The 20,444-nt window shown below is 58.1% G+C and overlaps 1 pseudogene; it reads right to left on the bottom strand.

Moving 5' to 3' along the window:
* Window positions 1–807: 807 nt before the first annotated feature.
* Window positions 808–20,444, bottom strand: part of LOC142598829 (scavenger receptor cysteine-rich type 1 protein M130-like) — a 351,168-nt pseudogene continuing 331,531 nt past the window's right edge.

The raw sequence follows: 20,444 nt of genomic DNA on the forward strand, positions 1-20,444 counted from the left end.
GAGCGCAGCAGGACGAGGGGCTCCCAGGGCTGCCGTGGGGCCTTACAGTCCCTGCCCAGGAAGGAGGCAGCTCTGGGGAGCTACCAGCACTGCTCCAAGGTCTGTGAGGGCCCAAGGGAGCAGGAACAGCTCATGGAGACTGGGCACCTGGCAGAGCCAGGGAAGGGGCAATCCCAGCCCCGTGTGCCCCAGCAAGTGGCTCTGCACCCTGTGCCAGGACAGTGGGGAGCGGAGCTGCCTCCTAACCCCTGTGGGAGGTGATCCATGGGACGTGAGACCCCCTGGGGCTGGATGGGGTGTTCAGGGCACCGGGGCCACCTTAGGGCTCGTTTCTGTGGGGCCAGAGCCCAGTGTTCACCCCAACACAGCAGCTCTGTCATGGCCTCTGTGCCACGGGACCAGTGTGGCCCAGGCAGGGCCTGGGGGAAAGAGCAGCTGGGGAACCCCAGGGTGAGGAGATGGGCGCTCCCTCTGGGGTGCATCACGGGACCTTGCAGAGAGCCATTTTTGCTGGAAGCTCTGGCTGGCAGGATGGAAATGTCTCTGTCAGCAGGAATATTCCCCAGGGAACATGGGCTCTCGCAGCTCCACAGCCTGACCCTGAACCCACTGTCCCCAAGACGTGCCCCTTCCTCACCGCCATCTCCTTGTGCTCTGCTCCCCCTGATCAGCCTCAGGGAGACACCCCGACACCTGGGCAGGCAAGCACCAGCTCTGGGTCATACCCCCAAAGGCTTTTAAGAAAAACAAATGTGGAAGCTGGGGGTAAACACAGGAGAATAAAACCAGAGGCAATGCCCAGCTGTTTCTGCTGCCCGTGGGAAAAGGCAGACAGTTCCCTGGTGCTCACGGCTCTCCCAGCTGCACAGACCTCTCCTCCCTCCTGGCTGCACCCAGCTGCACGGCAGGGACGGGCTGTCCTGGCCTGGGGCCCAGGGACTGTTGGGCACTGAGCTCTGGTGTCACAGCCTTGGTGTCCTCAGAGGGATGTGCCAGAGACACCTCGTCAGCATCGTCATAGCCTGTGCTCTCCGGGGACAGGGACCAGGCATCTCCCTCAGCTCCAGGGGCCCCAGCACTTCTCTGGGAGCGCAGCTTTGGCCCTGCAGGCAGCAAGGCAGTCCATTGCACGTTTGTCCCATGAGGTGCCCCTCCTGGTCTCTACATCACCTTCCCCCCTTCTCCTCACCAGTCCTGAGATGGTCAGATCCCTCTCCCACCCCCGGTCCCCCCAAGGAAAACTCCCAGGGCAGGTTCCCCCATCCCAGGATTTTGGGGTCTCAGTATGGCAGCGATTCATCCGGCACCAGGGATGGCACCCCAGGAACCAGCAGCGCTATCCTTCCCTCTCACCTCCAGGTGCATCCCTGGGCCCTGCTCCCTCCTCTGGGGCCCTGGGCATTTCCCAGTCTCCCTGACCAGAGGCAGGATCCTCCCCACGGTCAGAAACCTCCCTGGCATCATCATAGCCATCCGCTGGGTCACCTCTGGGCACGACAGGCATGTCTGAAAGGAGAGGGGAGTTGGTGACAGTGAGAAGACACGTCCTGCAGAGCAGAGGATGGGAGGATGTGCAGGGACATGGGGCTCAGACACTGGTTTTGGCAGCACCACAGGAGAAACCCGCCTGTGTCCTCCCCAACTCTAACAGTGACACAGCTGTCCATCCCAAGTCTTCAGGGAGGAGAGATCCACCCCTTCCTGCTCCCCATTACCTGGGGCTGACCCCGGACCATCCTCCTCCTCCTCACTGTGCCCGGGCTGGGGCTGCACCTTGGTCAGGGACCCCTCTGAATAGGAGCCTGGAGAGAGGCGATGCAGGTGTTATGGGAGTGCGCTCTGCTGACCCAGCTTGGGCTCAGTGCTGCTGGGGACAGGGGACCCACCGAGCCAGGGCTGCGTGGGGAGGAGGGCTCAGGACTCAGCCTGCTCCCCTGGGACAAACCCCCTCTCACAGGGGCTCCCAGACCTGCCCTGGGACAGCCCCTTCCCTCACCCCTCCGGTGCCAGGTGGGATGCAGGGACAGGCAGCGAGGGGCTGTCCCTGGCTGGGACGGGCAGAGCTGGTGGGGAGGAAGCTCCTCTCCCACGCCCACCACCTGGCTGCTCTCCCCACACACCCCACAGCCCCACAGCTGCAGGGACCATGGGCCAGGGGGCTGCAGGGGGTCAGCCTTGGGTGGGGGCCAGGGCAAAGAGCCCTGCAGATGTGCCCCCCATGCGGGACCCACACCCACCTGAGCCGCTGAACCTCGCCTGCTTCTCCCATGCTGGGCTGTAACCGATCTCCTCGTACAGGGCCTCAGGGAAGGGCTCCCAAGCTCTCTCGGAGCCTGCGGACAGAGGCAGGGCTGGCTCAGGGACGGGCAGAGAGGGGACGGCATCCTGCTCTGCTCCAGCAGCCCTCTTCCCCTGGGCCAGCCCAGGGCTGGCCCCACAGCACAGCCCCACTGCGCTGTCCTGTCACCGCTGACACTTGCTCAGGAAGGGCAATGTCCCCATGGAGATGGTCAGGGGCAGCAACACCCTCACACCATCCCCTCAGAGATAGCCCTTGTGCCCCTCTGGGCCCTGGGCCAGGTCCCTGGTGCTGAGCTTGGAGCAGCTCCTGCCTTTCCTCTGCCCCTGGAGCTGCCCCCTCCCTGCCCCATGGATCCATAGCATGGCCCCTGCCCTGCTGGGGAGTAGGTAAGGGTTGGATAGAGGAACAGCCTGGGGGCCCGATGCCACAGGGATGGACCCTGCTGTCCCATGCTTCTCCCAGCATCTCCCCTGCCCCACAGCCCCCTCCAGAGCTGCCCAGAGCACTGCCAGTGGCACAGCCTCATCTGTCTCCCCTTTGCTCCCATCTCCCCTAGCACAGCTCGGCCATTGCTCTCCTTGCCCCATCCCTAACTCCCACCGAGTCTGGACTCTCTCTACCCCTTGCTGCTGGTGGCCCACGGTCAGGCAGTCAATGGGGCGGTACATGGGGATGCAGGCAGCACACACTCTGGTCCCCCCAGCTCTGCCTGTACCCCTCACTGACACCCCACAGCACCCCTGGCCTTGCCAGGAGGCATCTTCCCCAGGGACCGTGGGGGAAGGACCCACCTCTGTGCCCAGCCCTAGCGCTCCACGCTTGCCCGGCCAGGAGGGCCAGGAGCAGGCAGAGAAGGGCTCCCAGGATGATGCAGATGATGACGGGCAATGAGACTCTCCCGCTGCCCGTTGGACGGCCCCGGGTGGGATCTGCATGGGCAGGAACACAGAAATAGCAGCAGCAGGCCTGGGAGAGGTGGGGGCTGGGACAGCCCAGTCCTGACCCCCCTTACACCGGGGGTAAGGGACCCCAGGGTGGGAGTGATGGGGAAGCTCCCACCCTACCGGGTAATGACAGCCCTCCCGAATCCCCTCCCCCTACCACTAACCTGGTGACACCTCTTGGGAGTTTCACTCCCCACCAAGGAGCCCCTTCCCTCCGGCTGTGGGTCACAGCCTGGCCCTGGGAAGACCCAGCGCTGACGGGGAGGACAGCTTACCTGCTCGGGGGGTTGGTGCTGCCGTCCTGGGTGCAGCTGCAGAGGAGGAGAAGGAGAGCCGGGCTGAGAGGCTGGGTGTGCAGGTACCAGGGAGACTCCTCTCTAGTACCCCGTGTGTGTGTGTGTGCACGTGTGAGGACATCCCTGACACATCCCACCCAAAGTGTCCCTCCTGTGGGGCTGGTCAGGGTGGCCAGGAAGGAGCCCAGGGCCATGGGCAGGACAGTGCAGGCAGCCCGGGAGATGCCCCTGGGGGCTGCAGGGCCCTGCGGGCAGAGGCTGGAGGACATCCAGCCCCACAGAAGCTGCTGCCCACTTGGCACCAGGCTCCCAGGCTCTGCACGGACAGCCTTGCTCTCAGGAGCTCTACAGCCATGCTGGGACCCAGCAGGGAAAACGCCTGCCCCAGCTCCTTGCCAATACCCCCGTGAGGGGTCCCAGCCCTGCCCCTCACCCAAGCAGTTCACAGCAGCATCCTCCTTATGCCGGCAGGCACCGCTGTCCCCAGGCCGGGCCCAGCAGTCCTGCAGAGACGGCTCTGTCCCCCGGCACTCCACCTTCTCCAGCCAGATGGGGCCCGTCCCCTCCCCAAAGGCAGCCTCGCCCAGGGCAGGCACTGCGGGGCCACAGCCCAGCTGCCTGCATGCCACCTCGGCATCCTGCATGTCCCAGGAGTCGTCGCACACCGTCCCCCAGGAGCCACGGTGCCACACCTCCACTCTGCCCGAGCACCCGTTCTCGCCTCCCATGGCACGAATCTTCTCCCTGTCTGGAGAAGGCAGAGACCTCTCAGGGCATGGGACAGCAGGCAGAGCCCTGCCAGCTGAGACAGGCATGCAGAGGAGCAGCTACCTGTGCAGCTCCTGGAGTTTGGGCACGTGGCCCCCAGGGCCGGGGGCGTTTCTGGCTGTCTCCCTGGAGAAGGAAATGCAGCGGTGAAGGGGCTGCTGCAGGGGGGTCGCGTGGCAGACAGCGGGGCTGAGTTCTGGTGGCGCATCCCTGTGCCTCCTCGCTCACAGCAGCAGCTGAACCCCGGTCACTCAGGGGACACACACGGCACACGGTGGGGGACCCTGACTGCTCAGCCCCAAAGGGAGCCTGGTTCACAGAGCAGCAGGAGGAGGGGACGCTCCTTGGAGCCCTGACAGGTCCCTTCTGAGACCTTGCCTGGAGACACCTCTGCCTCCCCCAGGCACTGCTGGGAGCCCGGCTGGCAACTGCTGGTGACTGTGTGGGGCTCTGAGAGCTGAAGTCCCCTTTGTGCCACCACCAGCAGCAGCAGCAGCAGCAGGGTCTGGCATGGGAAGGAAAAGCCCCTGTGGGCTCTGTCTCTGCCTTTGACAATGCCCAGCAGGGAGCAGGAGCTGGGGATGCTGGTGCCCGGGTGGCTCAGAGTTACCGTTGCAGGTGAGGTGGGTCTCATCTTGCAGGTCATCGCAGGACTGTGGGTCCCAGGGAGCGGAGGGACACTGCCAGAAGGAGCTGTTTCTCTCCCCACACTCCACGCGATCCAGCCAGGCGGGGCCAGTCAGCCTGCCAGAGGTCGGGTATGGTTCCAAGGATTTTGCATCCCCGCAGCCCAGCTCCTTGCAGGCCAGCGACACCGTTTTGGGAGTCATTGAGTTGGAGCAAACGCTCCCCCATGTCCCGTTATAGAAAACCTGCAGGCGCCTGGAGCAGTTGGTGCTGTTCTCCAGCCTCAGGGCCACGAACTCTGGGAGGAAAGGCACCGAGGAGGAACAGGCTGGTCTGGAGCTGTGGGAGCAGGGGTACCCCCGCAGCCCCCATGCCCTCAGCCAGGCAAAGGCACGGCCAGCAAGTCCCCCTTGCACCCATGGGCAGAGAAAATTCATAGAATCACAGAATCCTAGAATCATCAAATGGTTAGGGTTGGAAGGGATCTCAAAGATCATCTAGTTCCAACCCCCCTGCTGCAGGACAGGGCACACCCTCCAGTAGACCACGTTGCCCAAAGCCTCATCCAACCTGCTCTTAAACACTTCCAGAGATGGGCCATCCACAACCTCTCTGGGCAACCTGTTCCAGGGCCTCACTACTCTAACAGTAAAGAATTGCTTTCTAACATCTAATCTAAATCGACCCTCCTTCAGCTTAAACCCATTACCCCTTGTCCTGTCACTACACTCCCTGATGAACAGTCCCTCACCATCTTTCCTGTAGGCCCCCTTCAGGTACTGGTAAGGCACAATTAGATCTCCCCGGAGCCGCCTTTTCTGCAGGCTGAACAACCCCAACTCTCTCAGCCTGTCCTCATAGGAGAGGTGCTCCAGCCCTCTCATCAGCTTTGTGGCCCTCCTCTGGACTCTCTCCAACAAGTCCCTGATGGACAGACACCCCTGCCCTCCCCACTAAGCCTTGGGCACAATTGAGCTCCTCAGAGACCCCCAGTGGGACTGAGGGGACCTGTGTGTGGGTGGGTGTCCCCAGGATGGGCTTGGGCAGGGGCTCAGAGGCAGCCAGGAACAGCCTCAAGCGTTGCCGGCTCTCCCCTTGGCCCGGCCTCCCCAGGCACTGGGCTCCCACCACAGCTCCCAGCACAGACCTGAGCAGACGACTCCTGCGTCCTCTTTGTGCCTGCAGTCGTGCTTCCCCCAGGACCCTGCCGGGCAGTCTCAGAGAGCAGCTTCAGCCCCGGAGCAGTTCACGCTGTCCAGCCAGATCTGCCCGGAGCCTTCCCCGAACCGAGCAGAGCCAACCGCCTCCACCGCCCCTCCGCAGCCCAGCTGGTGGCAAACGACAGCGGCATCAGGCAGGTCCCAGCCATCATCGCAGACGGTCCCCCAGCTGCCCAGGTAGTAGATCTCCACTCTCCCAGCACAGCGCCCGGACCCGTTCACCAGCCGGACCTGCCGGCTCCCTGCAGCGGGAAAAAAACCCAGCTGCTGTCAGGGGCTGGTGCCCACCCAGCCCAGAGCCTGGGGGGCCCCTGCAGTTCCACTCACCCCAGCAAACGACCCCCACGTCCTCTGCAATCCTTTCTGCCAGCATGCTCTCGGGCAGGGAGGTGTTGCAGAGGGTCAGGTTGGCCTCATGCCCTGCGCACCGCACCCCTCGCAGCCCCACGGGACCCATCCCTCTCTCAGGCTTTGGGGGGTTGTAGGCTGTCTCTGCCTCTCCGCACTGCAGCTGCCGGCACACCACGCTGGCCTCCTGCATGTCCCACTCGTCATCCAGGACTCTGCCCCACATCCCGCGCTGGAAGATCTCCACTCGCCCGTCACACCGGCTCCCTCCACCCACCAGCCGCAGGGATGCAGAGCTGGCTGAGCCTGGGGAGAGCAGCCATGCCCCAGCCCGCAGCAGCACCAGAGAGACCAGGAACCTGAGCTGCCTCTCCAGGCTCTGGAAACCTCACGGTGCCCTGAAGCTCACCTGCCTGCCCCCAGCCCTCTCCAGTGAGCTTCAGGAGCAGGTTTCCACAGGGCTGGTTTCCCAGTCCCTGAGCCTTCCTGGGCAAGACCCTCTCTGTGCTCTTGCTGGGGCAGAACCACCCAGCACGTCCCTGCTGAGGCAGATGGGGCAGCTCCCGCAGGAGGGAGCAGCAGGTGGTGCAGTGGCCTGGGGATGGGCAGCACCAGGACAAGCCTTGCCCAACCTCAGCGCTGGCACTGGCACTGCTGAGACACGGGGCAGCACACACCTCTCTGTCCCTCTCTGCACCCCTGGGGAACGGGGACTGGAAGCCAGTGTCCCTGGCAGGGAGCAGAGTGAGGGGGCCCTTTCTGACCAAACAGGACCAGCTTGGGTCTTGTGCTGAGCAGAAGCCAGGGCAAAGCCCAGTCCTCTGCAGCTCACACCCCTGCTCTGCTGCTGCTGCTGCTGCTGGGGACACGTGGGCAGCCACTCTGGGTGTGGGATTGGGCTCTGTGGGACTCTCTGTGGGGCTGGGACAGGGCTGTCTGCAGCTGGAGGGATGGAGCTGAGCCCCACAGCCCCATCCTGGGCCTGTCCCACAGCATGAGAGCAGGGGACCCAAGGCCTGGCTCAGTCCTCAGCTCTCCCAAATCAGAGCATTCCGTCTGAGCACATCAAGCTCTCCACATCACTCCTGGTGAAGCTGGGGTTTCTCCAGGGAGAAATTCACCCTGCTGCTGCCATGGGGTCCCTTGCTTTGGGCGGCCATGTCACACCCAAGGGGAAAATGGAGTCAACACAGTGTATTCCCAGCACTCACCTGAGCAAATGACTGCAGCGACATTCTCCTGGGAGCATGGTGAGGCTCCCAGGGCAGTCACTGGGCACTCTCCCAGGCGGCCTTCAGTCCCATCACAGTGGAATGACTCTCTCCAGGTGGGGCCCGTGCCTCTCCCAAAAGGCCCTCCTCCAGGAATGGACACAGCAAACCCACAGTTGAGGTGGCGACAGAGAACGTGGGTGTCCAAGAGGTCCCAACGGGAAGCACAGAGGGTGCCCCAGGTCCCCAGCACCTGGACCTCCACCCTCCCATCACAAGCTGTGCTGCCATTCACCAGCCTGAACCCTGTGTACTCTGGGGACAGAGGAAGATGAGAGAGGCTGCGTTGGTGCTCATAGCTGAAGGATGGGCCAGAGGGACAGCCTTCCTTTCTGCCTCCTTCTGCAGTCTCTTAGGGCTGCAGAAAACCACATCACCCCTCCTGCCTTCACACCCAGCACAGCACAGTCTGCGTCCTGCTCCCCGTCCCCAGCTCACACTCAGCATTCAACACCCCACCCTGACTCCTTACTTGTGCAGGTGACACCAGCATTGTTGGCGTGGGTACAGGGCTGGTCCCTGGGGGACCCTCTTGGGCAGGAGGCGAGAAGGGATTCATTCCCCAAACACTGCAGCTCTCTGTCCCAGATGGAACCAACACCTTTTCCAAAATGCGCTGCCCCGGGCATGGACAGGACTACGCCGCACTGCAGCTCCCCACAGATCACGTCAGCAGCTTTGGGACCAAAGTCTGAGTCACAGACAGTTTTCCACTGGTTCCCGTCACAGATCTCCACTCGTCCTGAGCAGGGGCTGTCCCCTCCAACCAGCTGGACAAATCCTGGAGCACCCAAAGACCCCTGTGAGGTCCCAGAGCCCTCTGGCAGTTGCCTGACCATGCCTCACCTCATCTCCAAGGTGGCCACAGGCAAAGAGCCTCACAACCATCCCAGCAGCGGCCAGTGGGTGCTGATGGAACAAACACACCAGAGACCCCATTCCACTCTTCAGAAATCAGCACAGCACTCGGGGCTGGCTTTTCTCCCAAACCCACAGGCACCACTTAGATCAACTGCTGCTATTCTGGAGACCCTGGGCTGCCAGGAACTGGCCCCAGGCCCTGCAGCACCTGGAGCTCTGGGGCCCAAGGAGATGGGCCCAGGTGCTGTTGGCTGTTGCAGCCTGCTCTGCGCCACCCAGCTCAGGGCCAGGCACAGGAAGCCCTTGGAGCCACCAGAAATGCAGCCCAGTCCCAGATGGTTCTTGGGCTGTTGGGGCACTGCTGGGAGATGGGACATGTCACAGGGCACAGATGCAGTGCGGGTGTACCTACAGTCACTGTCTGCACCAGCCCCCAGCTCCAGCACCTGCCCGGGGAGGGTCCTCAGCCAGGGCCAGAGTGCACTGCCAGGCCTGCACAGCCCTGGCCAACGGCTGGTCAGAAGGCAGGAGAGCGGGCAGAGGAGCAGCCCTGGGCTGACACGAGCTCCCAGTGCAAGGACAGGCACCAAGGAGAGCCAGCAAGTGCTGGCCAAGGCCCTGTGACACAGGGCAGCCAGGGGCTGGGGTAGGCAGGAAAGGCTGGGCAGCAGGTCAGCACTGCCTGCACAGGGGTGTTTCCCTCTGGGCTGGCTCTCATGGGGTGACCCTGGAAGAGGAATGAGGTGGCCGTGGGCCACCCTGCTCTTCTGCCCAAGCCCAGTGCTGCTCCCCTCTCAGCAGACCCTCTGTTTTGGGAGACATGGGTCTGCCAGGGAACACAACCCAAAAGTCCCTGGCCCCCTTGGGCCCTTCCCTGGGGCTGTGGGTGGCCATGTGAGCTGCTCTCAGTGCCTCTGGCATGGGGGAAACATATCCTTGGTGCTGCCAGACAGCTCCTGTGTGAACAGGAGGAGAAAGAGGGGAACCAACAAAGACTGCAGGGCAGGGTGGGCATTCCCAGGCACCCACGGAGGGTGGGCTGAGCCACACCAGGGATCAGGCAGTGGCAGGTTCCCCCTGGGCTTTCCTCAGGGACCAGGGAAACCAGCGATGATGGTCCCAGCTCAGCAGTGTGACTGGCCTCACTGGGCCCTTCTCCAGTACCCCCATGTTTCCCTGAGGGCACAGCCACGTCTTTTCCACCATCCCAGCCACAAAGGTGGGGAACTGGCTGGCCCCTTACCTGAACATGTCACTCCAGCATCCTCACCGTGATTACAGTATTGTTGAGACCTTTGTGTGTTTTTGCAGTCAGACAGGGCAGATTCGGTGCCGTGACACTCAACATCAAACATCCAAATGGGGCCAGATCCTGGCCCAAAGTGTGCAGTCCCATGTGCTTGAACAGCAGACCCACAGCCCAGCTGCTTGCAAACCACTGCAGCATCAGATATGTCCCAGTCATAACCACACACGGTTCCCCACTGGCCCTGTTGCTTCACCTCCAATCTTCCAGCACAGCGTCCGCCACCATTTTCCAGCCTCACCTCTGCAGCCCCTTCAAACACCAACATGGGAATGGTCAGGAGAGCACCGAGCCCCAGACCACTGGTCTGGAGGTCCATCCTGACCAGGCTGAGTCACAGGCACCAGCATGGGAGCCCTCCCCCTTCCACACTCTCCCAAGGGCAGTGTTGGGGTCCCTTTTCTCCCCACGGGCTGCAAAGGGCTGGAGGTGCCCAGCTCTGGCCCTGCTCAGCCATTCAACACCCCACAGCCTGTGGCACCTCCTCCCACTGCAACGACCCCCTGCCCATGCCCACCCGAACACCATGCCCAGCCCTACACAGGGCACCGTCTCCTCACCGGCCCAGAAACCCCTGTACAGCCCCGTGCCCGCAGGCCCACACCTCCCTCTCCCACCCAGAGAGGCACAGGCAAAGGCAGAAGTTCCATCGACTGGAGCAACATCTGCCCCTCACCTCAGCAGCACCTTCAAAGCAACCCCATTCCCAGAGGTGTCCCGATGACCCCACTCGTGCCCGCTGGCCCCATCTCTGGGACAAGGATGTCGGCACTTACCCCTGCACAGCTGCACCCAGAGGAGCAGCCACAGCACCTGAGGGGACAGGAGTCCCTCCATCCCCATCCTCAGCCTCCTGCCCAGCTGGCACAGCCCTGCGGCACCCCACTCCCTCTCACACCTCCTGGGGACTTATGGGGACAACGACGATGGGAGGGTAATATATCTCTGTCGGTGCTGACCCAGCTGCAGGAGGAGCCAATCGAAGCAGCAGCACCTTTTTAGACGTTATCGGGAGCGATCTCCCCTCCGACACAGCCAAGCCCTCCAATGAACTTCTCCAGCGCTGTTCATGACCATATATGAGGGACACTTGCTGCGGGTGTCATGGTCGCCGCATTGGGAAATCGTCATGGGACAATCTGGGTGTGGAGGGGAAATGGGTCTGTCACCCCTTGACCCCTGCTGTGGGCACAGGGAGCAATGAGCATCTCGTCTGCTGGGCTCACCCAAGAAGCCAAGGCGTGAGTGTCCAGGCACCGCCAAGCCGTGGGAACCACAGAGCTGGGACTGCTGTGGGGTCTGTGTCAGCTTGGAAAGGAAACAGCCCCTGCCCCTGCTACAGCCCCCGCTGTGCTGGGAGCAGCAGCTGGGAAAAGTCCTCGGCCAGGGGAAGAGCTCCATGCCAGGAGGGCTGGCTCGCCCGTCCCTCCCCGCAGAGCCCCACAGCGGGTCCCTGGCAGGAGCCCGAGCTGGGACATGTCCCTGCCCTGGCAGCAGACACGCAGCCCCGAGGCTCAGACGTGTCCCTGACTCTCAACGTGTCACCCAGGGGCCGTTATTCCCCTCAGGCAGATCGGGAGCTGGAGCCTGCAGGTGCACAAACCACAGCCCACGTGGCCTGGCAGTGCTCACCGCGCTCCCCCCGCAGCACCCCGGCAGGCACTCTGTGGTTTCCTCCCGGCACCGTGCCCAGGCACATCCCCGCGGGGCCCCCGAGCCACCCCCACCCCGACTGCTCCAGCCAGGGCTGCAGGGGCTGCTCCTTCGGCCTCGCAGGCACGGGGCTGGGCAGCTCCCAGCCCCCGGCATGTCCCTCTGATGCACACGCCCGCTCGGCACCGAGCCCCACGGCCACGGGCTGCCGTCACTGATGTCACCTCACACCCTCCTAGTACCACCGCTCTCTGAGCAGCACTTATACTGACAGTGACCTCACATCCCTGCCACTGCCAGCGCTCTCTGCTCAGGAGTTACAGTGACCGTGACCTCACACCCTCCTACTCCTGCTCCTGTGTGCTCATGGGTCACACTGTCACACGTGTGTGTGTGTGTGCTGTGTGCAGGCTTCTGCTGCTGTTGGGTCTTCCAAAAAGCCCTATTTGGGTGGGGTCCAAATGATTATTTTGATGACATCAGAAGCACCCACACAAGCCATATCCCTGCTCTTGGACTAAAAGCTACTCCACTGCCACGGAAATGACGAGTTCATGCACAAGCCATGGGCATACTCCTGGCCTATCCACTACTCAGCCACAGGTGATGTCATAGCATCTACCAGTGCCATGTGCCTGTTCCTGGCTTATCAGGTACTCAGGCACCACTGACATCACAAGGACATTCACCAGACATCTGCCAGCTCCTGGCCTATCAGCTCCTCAGGCAAGAGAGACCTCATGAGAACCTGCACAGCCCATGGACCTTCTCCTGGCCTATCAAGTACTCAGGCACTAATGATCTCACCAACCCCTACACAAGCTTTTGGCCTTCGCCTGGCCTATCAGCTACTCAGGAAGCAGTGACCTCACAACCACCCACACAGTCCATGGGCCTGCTCTGGGCCTATCAGCTCCTCAGCTGAAAGTGACCTCACAAGCATATATCCTCCTATAGGCCATGTACTCGTTGTTGAGGTATTCAGTCTCCAGTGACCTCACAAGCACCTACACAAGCCATGAGGCTACTCTTCACCTATCAACTACTCCAGCAGCTGTGACCTAACAAGCTATTTCTGTAGCTTTAGATATGTTTATGGAAAAAACACATTTATCATTATATAATAATGAATATAATTAATATGTAAAATCTAATTATTTTATTATTATAATTAACAACATATTAAATTACTGTATCTATTTATAAATAAATAAATAAATTTCCTTATATAATTATACACCCCCTGTTATAAATATATTTCCATATATCATATGTATGGTATCTCTTTTCCTATTTGAGCACTTCCTGGTCCAAAGCAGACAGGCAGCCAATTGCAAGGTTGCCTGAGAACATCTGGCTATGATGCTGTTAACAAAGGCCTGCCAGCCAATCACCAGGCAGGATGAAAGGAGGCAGGCAGAAGCGGCCTCCTCCCTGGATGTAATGACAGGGCGCTTCCTTTGTGACGTGCCCCTGAGGACAGCAGGACGGGGCAGCTGGTCCTGCCAGCCAATCACAGGGGCTGCTTGAGAACACACGGGGGTGACGGTGTCAAGAAATGGCCCTTAGCCAATCACAGAGCAGTATGCCGTTCACCAAGATGGCAGCTCACGGCCACGGAATGGCGGCACCCACTGTCCTGGAAGGGTGGCCAGAGCAAAATGGCGGCCGCGGTGTGTGTAGGGGAAGGGCCTTCCGGGTCTGATGTAACCCGGCAGGGGTGGCCGGTGCTGCCAGCCAATCCCAGCAGAGCACATGCCCAGCAGAGGAGAGGGACTTGCGGGGCAAGTGGCCCCTGCGGCTGCTGGGAGGGGGCGGGACTTCCCCCGGCAGCTGGTGGGCGGGGCAGCTGTGGCGGCGTGTCTCCCGTAGCAGTGGTGCCTGTGCTCCTGGCGTGTTCCAGGGCAGGGATCCCCCGGCGCACCAGGAAGGCACCCGGGGAGGGACAAACAGCCCAGCCAGAGCTGGGCCGCCAGAGCTGGGAGAGCCTCCAGTTCCCTCCCATCTCCAGAGCCCGTGCGGGATGGTCTCACAGAACAGACGGGTCCTTCAGCTGACGGGAAACACCGGCCCTGGTGGAGCTCTGGGGGCAGCTTGTCTGAGCTTCTCCTCCTGGGGAACCTGCAGCTGCCCCAGCACCGCCTGGAGTCACCGTCTGACACCGTCACAAAAGGACCCCTTGCTCTGGGGGTGTGGGACTGCTGGCACCTGCACCAGCAGCATCCATAGTTTACTGTCGCTCACGGCATCCAGCCAAAGCCTCTCCTCCTCTCATCTGTCTGTGGGGGTGTGGCAGGAGCGTGTCTGATCCCTTCGGAGTATCTGGTCAAGGACCTGTTTCAGTGCAAGAAGGGATCCTAAAACAGTGAGCAAAGGAGGAAGCCATAGACAAGAGCCTACAGGGACCCAACCCTGAGCGGCAAATGAGAAGGGAGGCAGTGATGGGAACCAAAGCTGGTCAGTCACGCTAAGGGATGAAGGCGGGTGAGAGGGTGAGAGGGTTTATTCCAGCAAGGTTGTCTGATTGGGGACCTTCTCATGTGGGAAACCAAGAGAAAAAGGGGAAAGCAGGAGCAACATCTGCTGAGACACAGACTTGACAAAATAAGCACAGGCAATGACAGGAAAGGAACTTTGCCAGGCACACTAATGGATGGGCCATCAGGAAACTACAGATGCCGCCTCCAGGAAGATCAGCTGGACTTTTCAGCTGACATGGTTGTGAATCAGAGGGACCCCGGACTGGGAGGGATGCTGGAATCAACAGAGCTATGCAAAGCCATGAGGGACATGCAGCGGAAGGGGAAGCAGGGAGGAAGAAAGAGGGGAGCAGACAGGAAATGGTATAACAGAGGCCAATTGCATGTAAAACTAGATTTGGCAGGGCAAAGGGGATGGAGTTTTGAACAACAGAAAGGGCCAAGGGCACTGCTGGTGTCTGAGGAACCACCAGGGAAACACCTTTGAAATGTTCATAGGGATGAGGGTGCGTTCCTCTAAAAAAGTTGTCCTGGTCAATAGCCCAGCTGAAGCGCCTCTAGACCAATGGACGCAGCCTGGGTAACAAAGAGGAGGAGCCCAGCACCATTGTGCAGCTAGAAACCTCATGGCTGGTGGTTACTACAGGCCACCTGACCAAGAGAAGCCTTTTGACAAAGCGTCCTTTCTTCAGCTACAGGAAGCATCACACTGAGAGGCTCGGATCCTACTGGGGAACTTCAGTCCCGCTGGCATCTGCTGGAAAAGCAGCACAGCAAGCTGTAAGCAGCCCAGGAGAGTCGTGGAGTGCATCGAGCATAATTTCTTAATCCAGGTGGTAGACAGCCCAGCCAGAGGAGAAGCGTTACTAGACCTGTTGCTTCCAAGCATGGAAGAACTAATTAGAGAGGACAAGACTGATGGCAGCCTGGGCTGGGTCTACAACCCTGTATTATTACTATGCTTTTCAACAGGTTCTTCCACTGGAGCATTCCAAGACTGTGAAGGGCTCTTTTGTCCTTCACCTCTATGTCAGCTCATGCATTTTTGCAACTAGTCTCAAGCTACCCTAGCTAATGGGGTATCTGCCTTTACACAGATTTAGTTTTTCCTCTTGCTTTGCAGTTATCTTCCAATTGCTCTTACTTTTCATTTTTTTCCCTCACTCTTAAGGTTTTAAGAGGAATGTTTAGGAAGAATTCCTGTTACTTCTTTCTCGGACTTGATCCAGCATAGGTGAGATTCCACACTTTACCTTAACATACCCTGACTCAACGCTTGGCCCTGTGCAGAGTCACATCGCTGTTCTGGAGTTTCCCTGGGTGTTACAGAACTGCAATACTGCCCCAGGACTACACAGATGAGATTTCAGCTGTTTTAAATAAAGTTCAAACTGTAGCAATTCCACTTAAATGCTTTCCTTTGTTTGTGGAGCAAGTCCTCTGTTAAAGTGACTGAAAGGAAAGTTACTCATACCTAAAGGCTCGGTGAGGGAGGCTCTTTGATATCAGACTTCCTGCAAACTTTGCTGTTTTCTATTTGCTTTCTTAGCTGGTTGCTGTACGTGTGGCTTGGAGGTCCAGACGGAAGGGGTGAGGGATGCCTGATCAATCGTGGAGGAGCAGCTCTGGATTGAAACTGTGTACGGTTTGTAACTTTGAGCAAGAAATTGCATTGCAGGAATTAGAGACTCCTTTGGTTTTACTTGTATAGTAAACAAACAGTGAATGTGAAGTCACCTACACTTCTGCTGTGGCAATGGATGTCCCCATAGAAACTAAGAGAGAAAGTTATAGAATACTTAATTTTTGCCTTACTGAGTAAAAAGCAAAGGGAAAACAAAAAAGTATCTTGAAATTGTTAACCTTGACTTTGGGAGGACTGGCTCTTAATGATACGGCCTTTACATAACACTTCATGACATAAGGCATTAGCCTACAAATACAAGTGAAAGCTCCTAGCTGTATTTTTGGATTTCCCTCATCACGCTTCTTATCAAGGGTCTGGTCCTGTGCATTCTTCCAGGAAATGAAAAGCCGTGGTTGCAGCGTGCTGTGTGTCTGTGTGCAGCCGAGGGGCTAATAACCACCCTGGGCTGGAGGCACTCTGTGCCCTGTCCCCAGAGAAAATCCAATGGCTGTAGGGGGCACCTACATGGCCTAAGCCATAACCCACTCCTGTGAAAAGCAGCATCTTCCTCTCCCCCAGGACCACCCCAGTGGGCTGCAGCCTTTCCTCAAATCCTGCTGGGCCAGGCTGGACTAAGCAGAGGACAGTGGGGTGTTTTCCAGCCCGGAGCTGAGAAGGAGGGGAGTGGTGGGCTGTTGAGCATTCTTTGCTGCCTCCCAGCGTGCTGGTCAGCATGGACTGCCCTTCCCTGTGGCTGAGGGTTTCTTCAGCCATCATCTATCCCTGTGGCTGGCTGGCCTGGGGTGACAAGCTCTGAGCGTGGCCCAAGGGCTCAGGGCTCCAGGCTGCTGGACCTTGTGCATTTTTCTGGGGGGAATCTTAGCAAAACAGTAGTCCGGGGGCTGATTTCTCTCCTGTTCCAGAAGATACAGCCTGTTGACCATATCAGCTGTTTGACCTTCAAGAAATTGACAGAAATCAAGAAAATCAAACTGGGACTGCGCGTCCTTGGGCAGCTCCTCTTTGCTGGGGAGACCCTGTCTGAATCAGCCCGCTCTCTTCACCCAACCTTGTTTCTTATTCACACCTCATCTCTTTTCATTTCATCTGATCTCAAACTTTTAGAATCATAGAATGGTTTGGGTTGGAAGGGACCTTAACAATCATGTCATTCCAACCCCCCTGCCATGGGCAGGGACACCCTCCACTGGACCAGGTTGCCCAAAGCCGCATCCAACCTGGCCCTAAACACTTCCAGGGATGGGACCAGTCTGCTTTCTGCAAGCCTAAGGGCGCATTAATTAACGTCCTCCAGTGGATTGCCCAGCTCTGGCTCTCCACCAGCATGTGGCCACCATGCTTGGCTGACAGATGCTTTCCAGTGAGTCCTTTTGCTTAGCGGAGCATGAGAACTGCGCCTACCCCTAAGCAGGTCTAGAACAAGCAAAAAAAAAAAAGGTCTAGCCTTGGAGGGTTTTTTTTTTTTTAAATTACTGGTTTTATGAAAATTGGAGGGGTTTTGGACAAACTTTCCAGCTCTTCAGTCCCCAGACTTGCTGTTTCAGCTGGGATAGAGTTAATTTTCTTCCTAGCAGCTGGTACAGTGCTGTGTTTTGGATTTAGGATGAGAATAATGTTGATAACACACTGATGGTTTTAGTTGTTGCCAAGCAATGAAGGACTTCTCACCTTCTCATATTGGCCTGCCAGCGAGAAGGTGGGAGGCACCCAAGAAGCTGGGAGGGGACACAGCCAGGACAGCTGACCCAAACTGGCCAAAGAGATATTCCATACCATATGTCGTCATGCTCAGTATGTAAATGGGAGAACTGGCTGGGAGGTGGGCAGCTCAGGAACTAGCTGAGTATCGGTTCTGGGTGGTGAGCAATTGTGCTGTGCATCACTTGGTTTGTACATTCTATTATTATTATTATTATTATTATTATTATTATTATTATTAATTATCTTCCTTTTCTGTCCTATTAAACTGTCTTTATCTCAACCCACTAGTTTTACCTTTGTTTTCTTTTCGATTCTCTCCCCCATCCCACTGGGGGGTGGGAAGTGAGCAAACAGCTGTGTGGTTGTTTTAGCTGCCTGCCAGGTTAAACCATGACAGTTCTCCAAGTATCTCCCTACGTATTAAGGGACCCTCTGTACACTGGCTTGAAGCCGTGTTTCAACTTGTGGTGGGAAGATCCTACTGCAACCTAAACAGCTGTAGGGGCTGCGTTGGTGAAGGAGATGTGTGATGTGCCACCAACGGGGACTGGGCATAACGAGAAACCTCCTTGCCAGCTATAGATCCCAATGCGCCCACTGCCAAGGAGAATGAGAAGAGCAAGACCTGGTGAACACAATGAAGAAGCTGGTGGCAAAGGCTGTGACTCCATGGCCTTAGGTGTTCCTCATCAGAAATCTCTGTGACATCTACGGGCTCAGTTCTATGTGGAAGATCCTCCAGGTGGGTTATTTCTCGAGAGCCTTATGCCAAAGCAGAGCTGAGGGGGGTGGGACTGACCAAGCTCGAGCCCTGTATAATTTACTCACGGGCTCTCTTCCAGTTGAGAAGCATGACAAACCCCTGCAGGGTGCAGTCAACCTCCTCTTTGTGCCTTGTGTCTTTGAACTACTGGTTTATCTAGAACCACTGGTTAACATGGAACCTCCTGGAAACAGGAGGTTTCCGTCTGTGTTGATGGAGAGCTGTGGCAGCTCCCTGCTGCCAGGGGACACAAATGAGACTTTGCATGGACACTGAACCTCATCGGTGAAGGCAGAAGACCCCTCATGGGGAGGTGCCATATCGGTTGCCTTTGCTTACATCTGTTTTGCTCAACTTCTGTAGTCTGTGATGAGACAAACATAGAACATCCTCTGGTTGCCTTCCATCCCAGATGAGCTGCTGGAAGACCAACTGAAGGAGATCATGGATGCTTTGGGTGATGGTGAAGCCCTATGCCTGCTGGAGGTGGCCTTCCACACTGCACTTGCTCTGGCCTCATCCTTGAGCCATATCACTCACCTCCTCAAGAACATCTGCTTCAAGCGCAATGTGGTGAAGGGGAGTCACAAGGCCGAGGTTCACAGCTCTCTCCACCCCGCTGTCTTCGTGCAACATGTCCTGGCAGACAGGCTTTGTTTTGTCTGCTTGTTGCTTTGTAGATGATTGTTCCTCTTCCTTCTTGTTCCTTGGGCTGAGAAATAACTGCGACCATCCATCTGAGTCTACTTCAAATGTGGATGAGAGGTATGGTCTACCTCGCTACCTTGCTACCTCGCTTGGTCCCCATTCGCTCACCAGAAGTCTCTCCCTGTGGACAGTGGCCATGCAGGAGGACCCTTCCTCCGCACTGCTTTGCCTTAGAAGCAGAATTGTTCCTCAGATAGGTAGGAAGCGAGGTAGGAAGATGGTTACCCCACGCCTCACTTTCTATCACGTTTCTTTCCAAGGGGTCCTACCTTCCCACCATGCCTAGAGACCTGCTTTTTGATGAGGAGAACTGGAAAATTGGTGCGACGGATAAGAGTCAGTATTGGGGGAATTGGCAGTCTTGCTGCTCCTGTGCATGGAGGGGACCCACCAGCAACTGATTGAGATTGGCCAGGGGACAGACGGAAGGGATTAAAGACTCCTGAAGGCCATCTCTGTCCTTCTGTTGAGTCCTTCATGATCTCCACCTGGGTGGAGAAACTTTGGGTCCCTTTCTGACAAGCTCTGTGAGAGGCATGTGGTGGGGCTGGATGCCAGGAGTTGGGAGCCAGACCTGTCTCCCTCTTGGTGAGCTTCTGGCCACGTTCCTATCACAGAGGGTGTTGTGGGACATAGCTGACTAACTGTATCCTCTTTCACACGTAGCTTGCCGGTGTGGTTCATACTGGATTGTCACCAACATAAATGTCACCTTCGGGCTGGTGGTCTCTGCAGCTCTGTCTTCTTGTGCTCTTATTGCAATCCTGTCACCTCCATAGGAAAAAGTCAGGCTTGGGATGAGCTTCTCAGGTCTTCTTCTGGCTCCCAGAGGTGCTCATCCCCTTTGCACCACCTTGAAACACATCTTGGCCTCTTGGCCTGGCTATTTCTACTGGGTGGTCGCTGTAGATGCTCCTCCTACTGCCCTGCTTCCCTCCTAATGTGGACTCCAACATCGCTTCTGTGTCAAATGGTCCTTTACCTGCAAGAGCAGCTGCAAAGCTCAGAAGTCAGCTGGGCTCTTCTCCAAGCCAGCTGGGCTCTTCTCCCAGCAAGGCACTAGGTTAAATGGAGTTGGGATTTGTGTCTCCCTGTGTTGGTTTTGCGTGGCAAGGTTTTGGTAGTGGGGGGGGCTACAGGGGTGGCTTCTGTGAGAAGCTGCTAGAAGCTACCCCTGTGTCTGATAGAGCCAATGCCAGCCGGCTCCAAGACGGGCCCGCTGCTGGCCAAGGCCAAGCCAATCAGCGCCTCTGTGATAACATATTTAAGAAAGAGAAAAACAGTTAGAGAGCGCTTTTGCAGCCAGGGAGAGGAATAAGAAGATGTACGAAACTCTGCAGACACCAAGGTCAGTGCAGAAGGAGGGGGAGGAGGTGCTCCAGGCACCGGAGCAAGATTCCCCTGCAGCCCGTGGTGAAGACCATGGTGAGGCAGGCTGTCCCCCTGCAGCCCATGGAGGAAGGATGAGGGGGTGTAGCGATTCCACCTGCAGCCCATGGAGGACCCCACGCCGGAGCAGGTGGAGACACCTGAAGGAGGCTGTGACCC

Source organism: Balearica regulorum, chromosome 31 (assembly GCF_011004875.1).
Source record: "Balearica regulorum gibbericeps isolate bBalReg1 chromosome 31, bBalReg1.pri, whole genome shotgun sequence".
Taxonomy (NCBI): domain Eukaryota; kingdom Metazoa; phylum Chordata; class Aves; order Gruiformes; family Gruidae; genus Balearica; species Balearica regulorum.